Genomic DNA, 13,881 nt, shown 5'->3' with positions numbered 1-13,881 from the left:
TTTTTGGGGTCCCAGCTGGTAATCTGCCAAAGCTTTCTGTCTTTAGTGAGTTTTTGTTATCCTCCAATGATTGAATGTGAGTGAAAGAAATAGACACCAACTCCTCTATCTCCATGCAATTGATTTAAATAGTCAAAGGAAAATTAATATCAATGATGAAAATATATATCATTGTTGAAACAATGGAGGGGAGACAATGGAGGGGAGACACCACAATCATTTCTGCTGGATAATGGTCACCTGGGACTCAAGGTAAGGCTAAAACCCATATGTATCATTTCCAAGAGACAAGTGCAGTATCACGAAAACTGAGTAGAGGAAATCCTAGCAGATCCCCACTAATCAGAGAAATAAGATCTCCTAGAAAAAGCTGTTTTTTGGAAGGATGGGGCCATTTCTATTGAATACTTGGAATTCCTTTTGACACTACAGATCAATAGCACCTGAAGGCAGTTGCACATAGTTTAGGAAAGAAAAGGAGGCCATGAAAACAGAAGAACCTGTGGAGAGGTCTTTCCCTGACTGTACATCTCATTAAAGCAGGTAGCTCATCTTAATGCTGGGAGAAGTTTTCTTATTTTTAGGGGCAACTGACCCCATGAGGCAACTCAACTTACAACACAGCCAGGGAGGCAGCCATACACCTGTACCTAAAGCAGAAGCCAGACCAAAGAATCAGATACCAAAAAACTATTACCAGGAACAGCAATTTGAACAAACAATAGGTAAAGATCTACCAAGACAAACTTCTAGGTAAGATGACCATGACTCTAACTTCCTCTCAACCCTGTGCAGGAAGCTGACACTCTGAACTTATTATTTAAACCCACATAATGAAGGACTCCAAGAGCAGCTGGGTAAATAGAGAGACCCAAGGAAAATAAGTGCATAATATTTTTAGTCAGTTATGAAGTCTTTCTAAATCAGAGGTTGGCAAGGTTTTTCTTATAGGGCCGGATAAGTAAACATTTTAGGCTTTGTGGGCCAAGAGACACAATCAAGGCTATTACGCAGGTACTTATATAACTATTTTAAACTGTAATCATTTTTTTAAAATGTAAAAACCAGGGACTTCCCTGGTGGCACAGTGGTTAAGAATCTGCCTGCCAGTGCAGGGGACACAGGTTCGAGCCCTGGTCCAGGAAGATCCCACATGCCACGGAGCAACTAAGCCCGTGAGCCACAACTACTGAGCCTGTGCTCTAGAACCCGTGCACCACAACTACTGAGCCCGCATGCCACAACTATTGAAGCCCGTACACCTAGAATCTGTGCTCCGCAACAAGAGAAGCCACCACAGTGAGAAGCCCACGCACCGCAACGAAGAGTAGCCCCTGCTCGTCACAACTAGAGAAAGCCCGCGTGCAGCAACGAAGACCCAACGCAGCCAAAAAAAGAAAAAGTAAAAACCATTTTTAGCTTGTGGGCTGTAAAAACAAAACAGGTGGCTGGCCAGATACGGCTCATGGGCTGTAGTTTGCTGATCTAGACTTATCCTCACTCAAATATGAGTAAGGAGAAACACAACATTGTAATCAATTATACTTCAATTTAAAAATATATGTATGAATAATGAGGAAAAACACTGGATCTGTGACTGTTATGAAACACAGGAGAAAAAGATAAACATGGCATACACAAGAGATAGATATATTAGCTAAGATACTTTCGGTCGTGACAGAAATACAATTTAAACTATCTTAAGTGAAAAAGGATTATTAGCTCAAATAACTGAGGACTGGTGAATCAAAAGGGGAAGCAATGTGGTCTTTTTCTTCCATCTCTTTTCTCAGCTCTTCTCTATGATTCAGTCACTTTCAATCCACAGATGCAAATTAAAAGAAATGTATTATATTGGAAAGCTGGATTAAGCAAAAGATTTGGGAAAAATAAAGTAAAACTGACCAATAAAGAAGATCTGTACAAACGCATAAAATGAAAGTGACTTAAAAACTAGTTAAGAGGGAATTCCCTGGCAGTCCAGTGGTTAGGACTTGGCACTTACACTGCCGGGGGCCCGAGTTCAATCCCTGGTTGGGGAACTAAGATCTTGTAAGCCGCAGGCGCAGCCAGAAAAAAAAACAAACAAAAAAAACTAGTTAAAAACTAGTTTAAAAAAACTACTTAAAGAGTAAGCTGCAGGACTTCCCTGGTGGCGCAGTGGTTAAGAATCCTCCTGCCAATGCAGGGGACACTGGTTCAATACCTGGTCGGGGAAGATCCCACATGCTGTGGAGCAACTAAGCCCGTGCGCCACAACTACTGAGCCTGCCTTCTGGATCCCACGAGCCACAACTGCTGAGCCCGCGTGCCACAACTACTGAAGCCCTCATGCCTAGAGCCTGTGCTCTGCAACAAGAGAAGCCACCGCAATGTGAAGCCCGTGCACCGCCACGAGAGAAATCCCGCACGCAGCAACGAAGACCCAACACAGCCAAAATAAAAGGTTGAAAAAAAAAAAAGAGTAAGCTGCAGAGTGAGTAGCTTTGGATTTAAGAGGGCTTGAGGGGAGTGGGGGAAGCCTCGGAAAGGTGGGAGAGAAGAATGGAAGAGGAAGAGAATCGATCAAGGGCAAGGAATGAGGTTCTTGAGTAATGCCCTGGGCGTACAGATCCAGAAATTTGAGGCAACACTTATCCTTGTAGCATTCCTCATCATTCTTGGTATAGGGGCAGAGAAGTCGGCATAGGATTTGTTCTCAAGAAGGTGTTTGATGTCCAGGTTGATAGAAGAAGGAAGTGATGTGAGGGAGGTGCAAGTGCTCCTGAAAGAGTAGTTGAGGTGATAAACCAGGGAGGTCAGACTAAAGAGTGAAGGAAGTGAGGCAGTGATAGGTTGAGAAAAGAAAGATCAAGAACCTATCTGTCTCCAGAAATTTACACAACATTGTAAATTAACTATACTTCAATTTAAAAAAAACCTATATGTCTCTTTTTTGTCAGTCAAACCTCAATAAAGCTGGGAAAAAAAGAACCTATAGGACTCTGTATGATCTAAGAACAGTGGTAATAAAAATTAGGGCTTGGACGAGGTGGAAATAGAGAATGGTAGGTACACTGAAGTCAAAGGTTTCTATTTTTTTAATTCTATTATTATTATTATTATTATATTTATTTTTGGCTGTGCCGTGCGGCTTGAGGGATCTTAGTGCCCTGACCAGGGATCAAACCTGGGTCCCTGGAAGCACGGAGTCCTAACCACTGGACCGCCAGGGAATTCCCCAAAGATTTCTAATATGGAGTAGTTTTTTTCTTTTTTTAAAGAAATTCACGTTTTTAAAATTTTATTTATTTATTTATTTATGACTGTGTTAAGTCTTTGTTTCTGTGCGAGGGCTTTCTCTAGTTGCAGCAAGTGGGGACCACTCTTCATCACGGTGCGCAGGCCTCTCACTGTCGCGGCCTCTCTTGTTGCGGAGCACAGGCTCCAGACGCGCAGGCTCAGTAGTTGTGGCTCACGGGCCCAGTTGCTCCGTGGCATGTGGGATCTTCCCAGACCAGGGCTTGAACCCATGTCCCCTGCATTGGCAGGCAGATTCTCAACCACTGCGCCACCAGGGAAGCCCCTGGAGTAGTTTTTAGCATGGTCATGTATCAGTCTGGTTGACCTGGAGTGAAACTATATGTCACTTGAGTTGCATAAGTCACTGAAGTGTGAGGTTATGAGGTTTAATGGTTCTTTCAAGGGAAAATGAAGTTATCAGGGTGCTGGCACACTGCGGGGTTTAGCGGTAGATAGGAGCCAGGTGCTACAAGCTCTTATAAACGTAGAATAGAACCATAAACTGGTAGATGAGAAAGAAAAGTGGTGGAGGAATTTTTACCCATCTGAGAGGAGTACTGGCTTAGTAATAATGGGAATGAAAAAAATGCAAAATTCCCTCCAGCCCCTATAATGTGTGGATTACGGGAGACCATGAGCCCCCTAACTTGAAAAGAGTAGTCCCAGGAGCAGAATTTCCGAGATAAAACAAGAAGGGAGGGAGGGAAGATTATAGAGGACAAGAAAATGTGGAGGAGTTTGTTTATAATGGAAGTAAATATCCAGAAGGCACAGTGGAAAAATATTTTAGGGAAGACAGCAATGGGAGGATGAGTCAGGAAAAAGAAGAAAGTAACATTGGTCTGGAAGTCTGGGAGAGGAAAAGAGTGGGAGATACAGAAGCTAAGTGCTGAGCTGCCCATATTTCGGGTAAAATCCAAGAATGATAGGTGAGTTCAGCTGGCCTCTATACAAAACTCTGGTGACCTGTTCAGGTATGTCTGATATTCTGATATAGCTATATTCAGATAAAGTCTCAGTGGATTCTGTATCATGATATGCAGGCTAGGGAGCTGGGGTGAGCATGTTGGAGCAGGTCTAGTTTGGTTCTATCATTCAAAAATTTCCAAGCCATTGTGTACAGTACGTGTTCAATGTATATTCATTATTTGTCCGATGAAAGAGGGACTCGGTGTAACCAAAGAAAATAGGTGAAGTCTCCAAAGGACTGAAAAGCCTAGAAGATCTCAGCTATTTTTCCTTCCTTTCCCATTTCGACAGTCATAAAACTGGGGAATGGGGTGGGGCTGAGAGTTGGCCGCCTCAGAGAACTAGAGTGGCTGAGAGACTGTCCTGCCCAAAGGCAAGGGTATCGACCAGATGAACTTAATCTTGGATAGGAAGGTGTGTTTGTTGAAAGGGCGGTGGAGGAGGAAGAATTCATTGTACTCTGTCCCCTGGAACATGTCTAAAAAGGTCACTCAATGAATGGTCTACATGAGATTCAAGCTTCTGAAATGAATGTAGGGAAATCAATCCATTGCCAGATGAGGTGGAGGAAAAAGTCTTTCTTTTATAAACAGAGACTCTCCCTGCCCCCCCTCACTCCCTACCATCAGCTCCATCAAATTACCCAACAATTCTGACATATCCTCATCTCACTTCATCTTCTGAATCTTTTCTCACAGATCTAATCTCAGTGACATTGTCACTTGTCCTTTGGGGATTTTACTATTTTGTACTATATTTGTTGATTGATTTGTTTCCTCCTCTCTTTGCTGCAGTAGAGAAGGTGCTGAATAGGATTACCATTAATTACTCAGAACCAGACGGAAATAACACCTCAAAAATTGAAGGTAAAGCTCTGTTAGGGAGATTGACAGACCCCAAAGTCCTGAAAGTTCAATGTACACTCCTTTGTCTTGAAATAATTATTTTCAGTCTAAAATTTGGGAAATAGGAAAAGTTTGTTGACCTCAAGCAAAAAAAAAAAAATTTTTTTTTTGTTTTTTGGCTGTGTCACGCACCTTGCAGGATCTTAGCTCCCCAACCACGGATTGAACAGGGCCCCGGCAGTGAAAGCACCGAGTCTTAACCACTGGACCACTAGGGAATTCCCTACCTCAAACAAATTCTTAACTTCAGGTTTTTATCTGTTAAATGATGTATTAATATTTACCTTTGCAGAACAATTGTATTAAGCCTATGGTATATTAAGGATCTAGCATGAAATAGGCATTCAACAAATAGTAATCATTATTATAATTTTCAATCCACATAAACTATATTACTTAAGTATCATAACAGTCCAGTTAAATAAGGATAATTATTTGGCTACCTCAATAGTAGACTATCGAGATTTTGTGTAAAATAATATGCTTAAAGCTAATAACTGGTTAACTGGTACCACGCCCTAGTGGTCACTCCAAGGTCATCTTCTTGGGATCTGAGCGAAAACAGAAACAGCTTGTTCCTGGACTTCCCTGGCGGTGCAGTGGTTAAGAATCCGCCTGCCAATGCAGGGGACACATGTTCGAGCCCCGGTCCGGGAAGACCCCACATGCTGCAGGGCAACTGAGCCCAGGCGCCACAACTACTGAGCCTGCGCTCTAGAGCCCCTGAGCCACAACTACTGAGCCTGAGTGCCACAACTACTGAAGCCCACGCACCTAGAGCCCGTGCTCCACAACAAGAGAAGCCACCGCAACAAAGAGAAGGCTGTGCATGGCAATGAAGAGTAGCCCCCCGCTCACGGCAGCTAGAGAAAGCCTGCGCTCAGCAGCGAAGACCCAACGCAGCCAAAAATTAATTAATTAATTAATTAATTATTTTAAAAAAGAAAGAGCTTGTTCCTGAAACCATATCCTAGATTCTGAAATCCTAAGTTCTTTAATACCAAATGACAGCTACCTCATCTGATCCACTTATTTGACACATAATCTGAAGTGAATTCACATTACAGAGCCCCAAAGAGGCTATATTCTGAGATGGCTGAGTATATAGTCCTGGAGTTAGACTGTGTGGGATCAAACTCTACCACTTATTTTTTGTGTGACCTTAAGCAAATTATTTTCTTCAAGTGCCAGTTTCCTCATTTGCAAAATGGGGAGAATAATAGAACCCATCTTATGGAGCTATTGTGAGAATCAACCGAATTCATATGTGTAAAGTGCTTAAAATAATGCCTAGCGCACAAAAAAATGGCTATTTTTTTTTAGTATAACTCAAACTAGGGAAAGCCCACATGCAGCAACGAAGACCCAATGCAGCCAAAAATAAAAATAAATAAATAAAATTTCAAAAATAAAACAAACTGAATTCCTAAATTTCTTCATCAAAGCAGATAGCAACAAGATTCGGGCTTGGCAATTTCCAAAGCAGGTGTTTCTAGTTACCTGCCCCAGGAAAATCTTAATAATTCTTCCACTGCACCGCATAACTTCCTTGTCAACTTGTCTGGATGAATTAATTGAAAAACATTCCTTTAATAAGTAACAAAACAAATTGACCTTTTGTGCAGTGTTATGAGAATAGCTAATTACAAAGCAATAGCCTTCACCTAATATTTATAGTTCCTTATCCCATCAGTCTCTCCCTTGCTCCCAGCTGATTTCACTCCTACTTCACTGAGAATATATAGGCCAATGGGCAGTAAATTCCTCAGCATCCTACCTCTCCACAAATCTACAAACTTACCTGCAACCCTGTCGATCTCTGCCTTTTCCTCATCTCCTCAGTGGCGAAGCTATCTCTGTTCTAAGGTGATTTTCTCCATTTATCTACTAAATCAGTGGTTCTCAGATGTGATCCCTGGACTGGCAGCATCAGCAGCACCTGGGAACTTACTAGAAATGTAAATTCTTGGGCTTCCCTGGTGGCGCAGTGGTTGAGAATCTGCCTGCCAATGCAGGGGACACGGGTTCGAGCCCTGGTCTGGGAAGATCCCACATGCCACGGAGCAACTAGGCCCGCGAGCCACAGCTACTGAGCCTGCGCGTCTGGAGCCTGTGCTCCGCAACAAGAGAGGCTGCGATAGTGAGAAGCCCGCGCACTGCAATGAAGAGTGGCCCCCGCTCGCCACAACTAGAGAAAGCCCTCACACAGAAACGAAGACCCAACACAGCCAAAAATAAATTAATTAATTTATAAAAAAAAATGTAAATTCTTGTGCCCCATTCCAGAAGTACTGAAGCAGAAACTCTGGGAGTAGGTCCCAGGAACCTGTTTGAACAAGCCCACAAGGTGATTCTGATGCACACTGAAGTTTGAGAACCACTGCTCTAAATTCTTACTATTCAAAGTGGAGCCCGTGACCGGCAGCATTGGCATCACCTGGGAGCTTGTTAGAACAGTAGGCTTAATCCCACAGGTGACTCCAATATCCCCAGGATATTAAAGTTTGAGAAACTGCTCTAGATAGCATTCTCTTCTCAGGGACCATCGACATTCCCCCTCTCCCTTTCACTTTTTACTCTCTTTTGGACCTTTCCTGTCGGCATTTTAAAATTACCTTTCTCGGGCTTCCCTGGTGGTGCAGTGGTTGAGAATCCACCTGCCAGTGCGGGGGACACGGGTTCGAGCCCTGGTCTGGGAAGATCCCACATGCCGCGGAGCAACTGGGCCCGTGAGCCACAACTACTGAGCCTGCGTGTCTGGAGCCTGTGTTCCGCAACAGGAGAGGCCGCGATAGTGAGAGGCCCGCGCACCGCGATGAAGAGTGGCCCCCACTTGCCACAACTAGAGAAAGCCCTCGCACAGAAACGAAGACCCAACACAGCCAAAAAAAAAAAATAAATAAATAAATAAATTTAAAATTACCTTTCTCTTCTTTTTTTTTTCCGGGCCGTGCCATGTGACTTATGGGATTTTAGTTCCCTGACCAGGGATCAAACCTGGGTCCACCGCAGTGAAAGCACGGAGTCCTCACCAGTGGACCGCCAGGGAAGTTCCCTGTCTCTTCATTATTTACAAACAAATTATTGGGGAGTTCCCTGGTGGCCTAGTAGTTAGGATTCCCAGCTTTCACTGCCGTGGCCCGGGTTCAATCCCTGGTAGGGGAACTGAGATCCTGGAAGCCAAGCGGCTCGGCAGAAAAAAAAAAACTAACAAATTATTCCCTTGACCCTTCAGCTCCTTCTCTCTCCCCTTCCATTCACAGACAAGCTTCTTGAATGACTTGCCTACACTGTAATCAGGGTCTCTTGGTCATCACCTCTCACTCACTCAATCCATATCAGCGAAACTTCGGCCTTTACCACCCTACTGGAACTTTTGGAGCAAAAGTAACAAGTAACCCCTTTAGGGATAAATCTAGTGAATGGTTTTTAGTCATAAACTTACTTGACCTCTCTACAGCATTTGACACTACTGACCATGTTTGTCTTCTTAACATTCTTCTCCTTTGGCTTTTTTAAAAAAATAAATTTATTTATTTATTTATTTTTGTTTTTGGCTGCGTTTGGTCATCGTTGCTCTGTGCTGGCTTTCTCTAGTTGCAGTGAGTGGGGGCTACTCTTTGTCGCGGTGCGCGGGCTTCTGATTGCAGTGGCTTCTCTTGTTGTGGAGCATGGGCTCTAGGTGCACGGCCTTCAGTCGTTGTGGCACGCGGGCTCAGTAGTTGTGGCTCGTGGGCTCTAGAGCGCAGGCTCAGTAGTTGTGGCGCACGGGCTTAGTTGCTCCGTGGCATGTGGGATCTTCCCAGACCAGGGCTCGAACCCGTGTCCCCTGCATTGGCAGGCGGATTCTTAACCACTGTGCCACCAGGGAAGTCCCCAACATTATTCATCTTATATCTTGTAACATTATTTTTGAGATGTATCCATATTGACAGAGCATAACAGTTAGTGATGTTTCTGGCTGAGAATAGTATAAAATCCAACCAAAGGTGACTTAAAGAAGGATTTTTTTCCTCACATAACAAATACTCTAGAGGTAAACAGCTGTTGGTATTTTTTCCATGGCTCAGTAATGTAAGGACCAGAATCTCTATATTTCTCTTGGCATTTCCTTCATGGTTGTATGCTGAGGGAAAAGACAGTGCCAGCTACATTTGTCTTCAGAATCCCCCAACAAACTTCCATTTATATTTCACTGACCTTTACTATCTCAAGACCCAGGTGCAGTGGAGTTTAGGAAAGGGAGTGTTGAACCTTCAAATCCTCTACAGAGGAGACAGTAAATGGAGAAAGGAATTATGAATGGTTGGTAAGTCAGTCAAATAATGTCTGACACACTATTCCTAAAAGAACATTCCTTCCAGCTGCTATCACAGTCACATTAATACACCACATATTGTTATCTATTCCTTTTTTTTTTTTTTGCCATGACACCAGGCATGTGGGATCTTAGTTCCCTGACTAGGGATCGAACCCATGCCCCTTGCAGTGGAAGCACAGATTCTTAACCACTGGACTACCAGGGAAGTCTCTCTATTCCATTTTTGATGGACGTTTTTGATTTTTGCTATTGCAAACAATGGTGCAATGAACATCCTTGCATATGTCTTCTTGTAAGTTTGTAAAATCTTTATCACCTTCATTACACACAAAAACTGGCTCTATTGAATTATATATTTTTGCATACCAAGGATTTTGAAACAAGAAAGTTGAATATTTAACTTTTTTTTTTCCCTCTGACATCACTTTCCTGAGGTGTAAACTCAAAGTGAGTTCATGAGTTTGTGAATGAAGGAAGGGTCTTGAGGTAATAGGAATTTCTGGGAGTAGAAAACCAGTAAACATAAGAACAATTTTCTGCTACACATAAATCAATAAAGTGTCAGTGTATGAAAACTGTAATTTGAATTAGTACATAAGCAAAAACTAGGACATATCAAAAAGAAACACAAAGAAGCAGAAATCTCAGAACAAACTACATGGATGAAAGCAACACTGAAATACAGAAGAATGCGGGACGGTTCAGAGCCCAAACAAACAAGACCAACCATACTAGTTACGGGCCATCCGCACTTCCCTATCAAGGAGGAAAAGGAGATTTCTGTTTTTGTCAATGAAAATTCTTTATGTTGCAGTGAAGGAAAATTCAAGGCAAAGTGGTTTCATTAAAAGGGAAACTGAAGAGACCGTTGATAGATCCAGGGGTAGTCATGACATTATTCAAAGTTCAAATAATGTCACCAGACCTAGCTCCTAGATCTTCTTCCTCTGAGTGTTAAACTTCATTTTCAGACTGGTTCCCGACCTGGTAGCAGAATGGCTGCAGCAGTTCCAACTTCACACTAGATGCTAAGGTGAGAGTCTCTTCTAGTGGCTCCATTATTAAGGAGAAGCTTTTCTCTCCCAGAAGCCCCAGCAAATGTCTCCTCATATCTCATTGGCTTCTGAACAGGCTCTGAGTTCATTAATGAACCCATCACTAAGGCCATAGAGATGGAATATGTTGACTGGCCTAACCCAATCTGGGCTCTCTCTTAGAGCTGGGTTTGGGACCAGTGCTACCCAATGACATAGCTTGAGAGTGGGGGAGGGAGAAGAAAATCACTGCACCATTTTACCAAAGGAGAGGCGGGTGGGTGCTGAACGGGAAAAAACAAAATGTCTACTATAAGAGTATTAGAGGGCTTCCCTGGTGGCACAGTGGTTGAGAGTCTGCCTGCCAATGCGGGGGACACGGGTTCGAGCCCTGGTCTGGGAAGATCCCACATGCCGCGGAGCAGCTGGGCCCATGAGCCACAATTACTGAGCCTGTGCGTCTGGAGCCTGTGCTCCGCAACAAGAGAGGCCGCGATAGTGAGAGGCCCGCGCACCGCGATGAAGAGTGGCCCCCACTTGCCGCAACTAGAGAAAGCCCTCGCACAGAAACGAAGACTCAACACAGCCAAAAATAAATAAATAAATAAATAAATAAATAAATAAAATTAAAAAAAAAAAGAGTATTAGAACATATTTTATTTCATTTTTAGTTTATTACATGTAAGTAAGCAGAGTAAGCTATATTATTCCCATTACAAAGCTAGTCTCAGTCATTTTCTATGAATTCTTTGACCTTTTCACCTCATTTTTCATGGAAGCCCTTCCAAGAATAATTACACAATAGAAGCTCTTTCCACCAATCACCACTGAAATGATTTATTTGATTAATCAGTGCTCACTTTTGCCTCTAAAAAAGACACATGTCCAGATGCCCACTGCACGCTGAAACTTTGGGGCTAGACTTTGATTTGCTGATACATCCAGACACTATTGCTCTCACATGTTGAGTCAATATTGGTTCACAAACCTGTTTGTTCCAGTTGTTCTTGTTTAATTACATATTTAATTAAATGTTACATAACATGATGAAATATGAGTGCAAGAAAAATAAAGTTCTCTCTATGAAAATTAAATGGAATGCTTTAGAAAGATTTAATAAAGGCAAATCAATTTTAAAAAAACTGCTGTGAATCAGGTATGGGTGAGAGAGGCTACTGTAAACGGTGGATGGTGAGTTGGGTAAGTCATAAAACCCAGCAGAATTCTGTACTGAGAGCACTCTGATCACTTTTTAAGTTCTTGTTCCACTTTAAAGAAATCAAAACTGAAAGTCATAGGTGATACACTATTCATGTGGTTTATGGGAGAAGAAGGGATGCTGAACTCCAAACAGTGGACTCATATTCAAAGTAAAGGTCTTGGCCCTACATCAAAAGATTGGCAAATGAATGTACATGAATGTAAGTTAAAATGTTTAAAGTACGTATGTATATGTGTGGTGAAAGCTATAAATTAAGCAGAGAGGTCAATGAGCAAGAGAATTGGAATTGAATTTGGTAATTAGTAGGTAAGAAGTAGATGGTTCACGAAGGTAAAGAGGATGGAGGGCAGATTATAGGAGAGTAAGGTGAAAAATAAAACTACTGAGAAATTTTAATCAAGAAGCTTAATAGAAATAAATCATTAATAACAATGGTAAGAGCTAACATTTATTGAGTGCTTATTGTATGCAGGTACTATCCTAGACATTTTCCATGCACTATCAATTTTTTTTACAACAGTTTAGGAGATAGTAGTAAGTAACTTGCGCCCACTTAAACAGCGAAAAAGTGAAATCAATTTTTCTGGTAAAGCACATGCTGAAGGGAAAAAACTCAGGATTTTTCTGATGAGAGAATATCCCAGGAAAAAAATAATAAAAGGATTAAATCAAAAGCAAATTATAAGTAAAGTCCCCTTCATACGAACGAATTCTGTTCTGACAGCATGTTCGTAAGTCCAATTTGTTCGTAATTCCAACAAAGTTAGACTAGGTACCCAACTAACACAACTAGTTATATAGTACTGTACTATAATAGGTATATAATACTTTTCACACAAATAATACATAAAAAACAAACAAACACAAAAAATAAAGAAAACATTTTAAACCTTATAGTACCGTACCTTGAAAAGTACAGTAGTACAGTATAACAGCTGGCATACAGGGGCTGGCATCGAGTGAACAGGCAAGAAGAGTTACTGACTGGAGGAGGGAAAGGAAGTGGGAGATGGTAGAGCTGAAGGATCGTCAGCAATAGGAGACGGAGGGCAAGCTGCAATTTCACTCACGCCTGACGGTGATGGCACAGGTTCTGGTTCCTTGCTGGATTCAATTCTATCTACCCTCTTGAAAAAACCATCCAGTGATATCTAGGTAGTAGCTCTTTTTTTCTCGTCATAGGACATGGTAGCACTGGATTGCATTCTGAACGGCGGCTGCAGCCCTCATGTACCGTTCTACGTTCGGGTCCTGTGCCTCAAAAACTAACAGTGCCTCCTCAAATAAAGAAAATCCCTTGCCATTTCCTGCATCGTGAATCTCTTCAGTTCTTCAGTTACTTCTTCCTCTTGTCTCTCTTCATCATTTCTCTAGGCCTCCAATTCCATCAGGTCTTCGTTGGTAAGCTCCTTGTGTTGCACAGCAAGGAGTTCAATGAAGTCATCCTTTTGTAGATCTAGCTTGAAATAAAGATACTGTACTACTGTACTCTATTCAGTACTGTACAGTAAAGTACACAAAAGCACAACCTCTTGTAGAGGATACATGCACGTGACAATGTATGCCAGACACGTGAACTAACTTACGTGACTGGACATGACAATGCATGTTCACATATTTGAAAGTTTGCAACTTGAATGTTCGTATGTAGGGGACTTACTGTATTAAGTGTTCTTGCTACTTGGCCAACATTCATTTAAAAATACAAGCTTCCTTTCTCAAAAATAGGTAATTTAATAGTTTACCTTTATACCACCTCTCACAGGTCAGAATGGCCATCATTAAAAAGTGTACAAATAACAAATGCTGGAGAGGGTGTGGAAAAAAGGGAATCCTCCTACACTGTCAGTGGGAATGTAAATTGGCACAGCCACTATGGAGGTTCCTAAAAAAACTAAAAATAGAGTTGCCATATTCTCGTGCAATCTCACTCCTGAGCACATATCTGGAGAAAACAATAATTTGAAAAGATACATGCACCCCCATGTTCATTGCAGCACTATTTACAGTAGCCAAGACATGGAAGCAACCTAAATGTCCACTGACAGATGAATGGATAAAGAAGATGTGGTACATACATACAATGGCATACTACTCAGCCATAAAAAATAATGAAATAATGCCATTTGTAGCAACATGGATGGACCT

Source organism: Balaenoptera musculus, chromosome 20, assembly GCF_009873245.2.
Source record: "Balaenoptera musculus isolate JJ_BM4_2016_0621 chromosome 20, mBalMus1.pri.v3, whole genome shotgun sequence".
Taxonomy (NCBI): domain Eukaryota; kingdom Metazoa; phylum Chordata; class Mammalia; order Artiodactyla; family Balaenopteridae; genus Balaenoptera; species Balaenoptera musculus.
The sequence above is the reverse complement of the archived record's forward strand: the minus strand, read 5'-3'. Positions refer to the sequence as shown.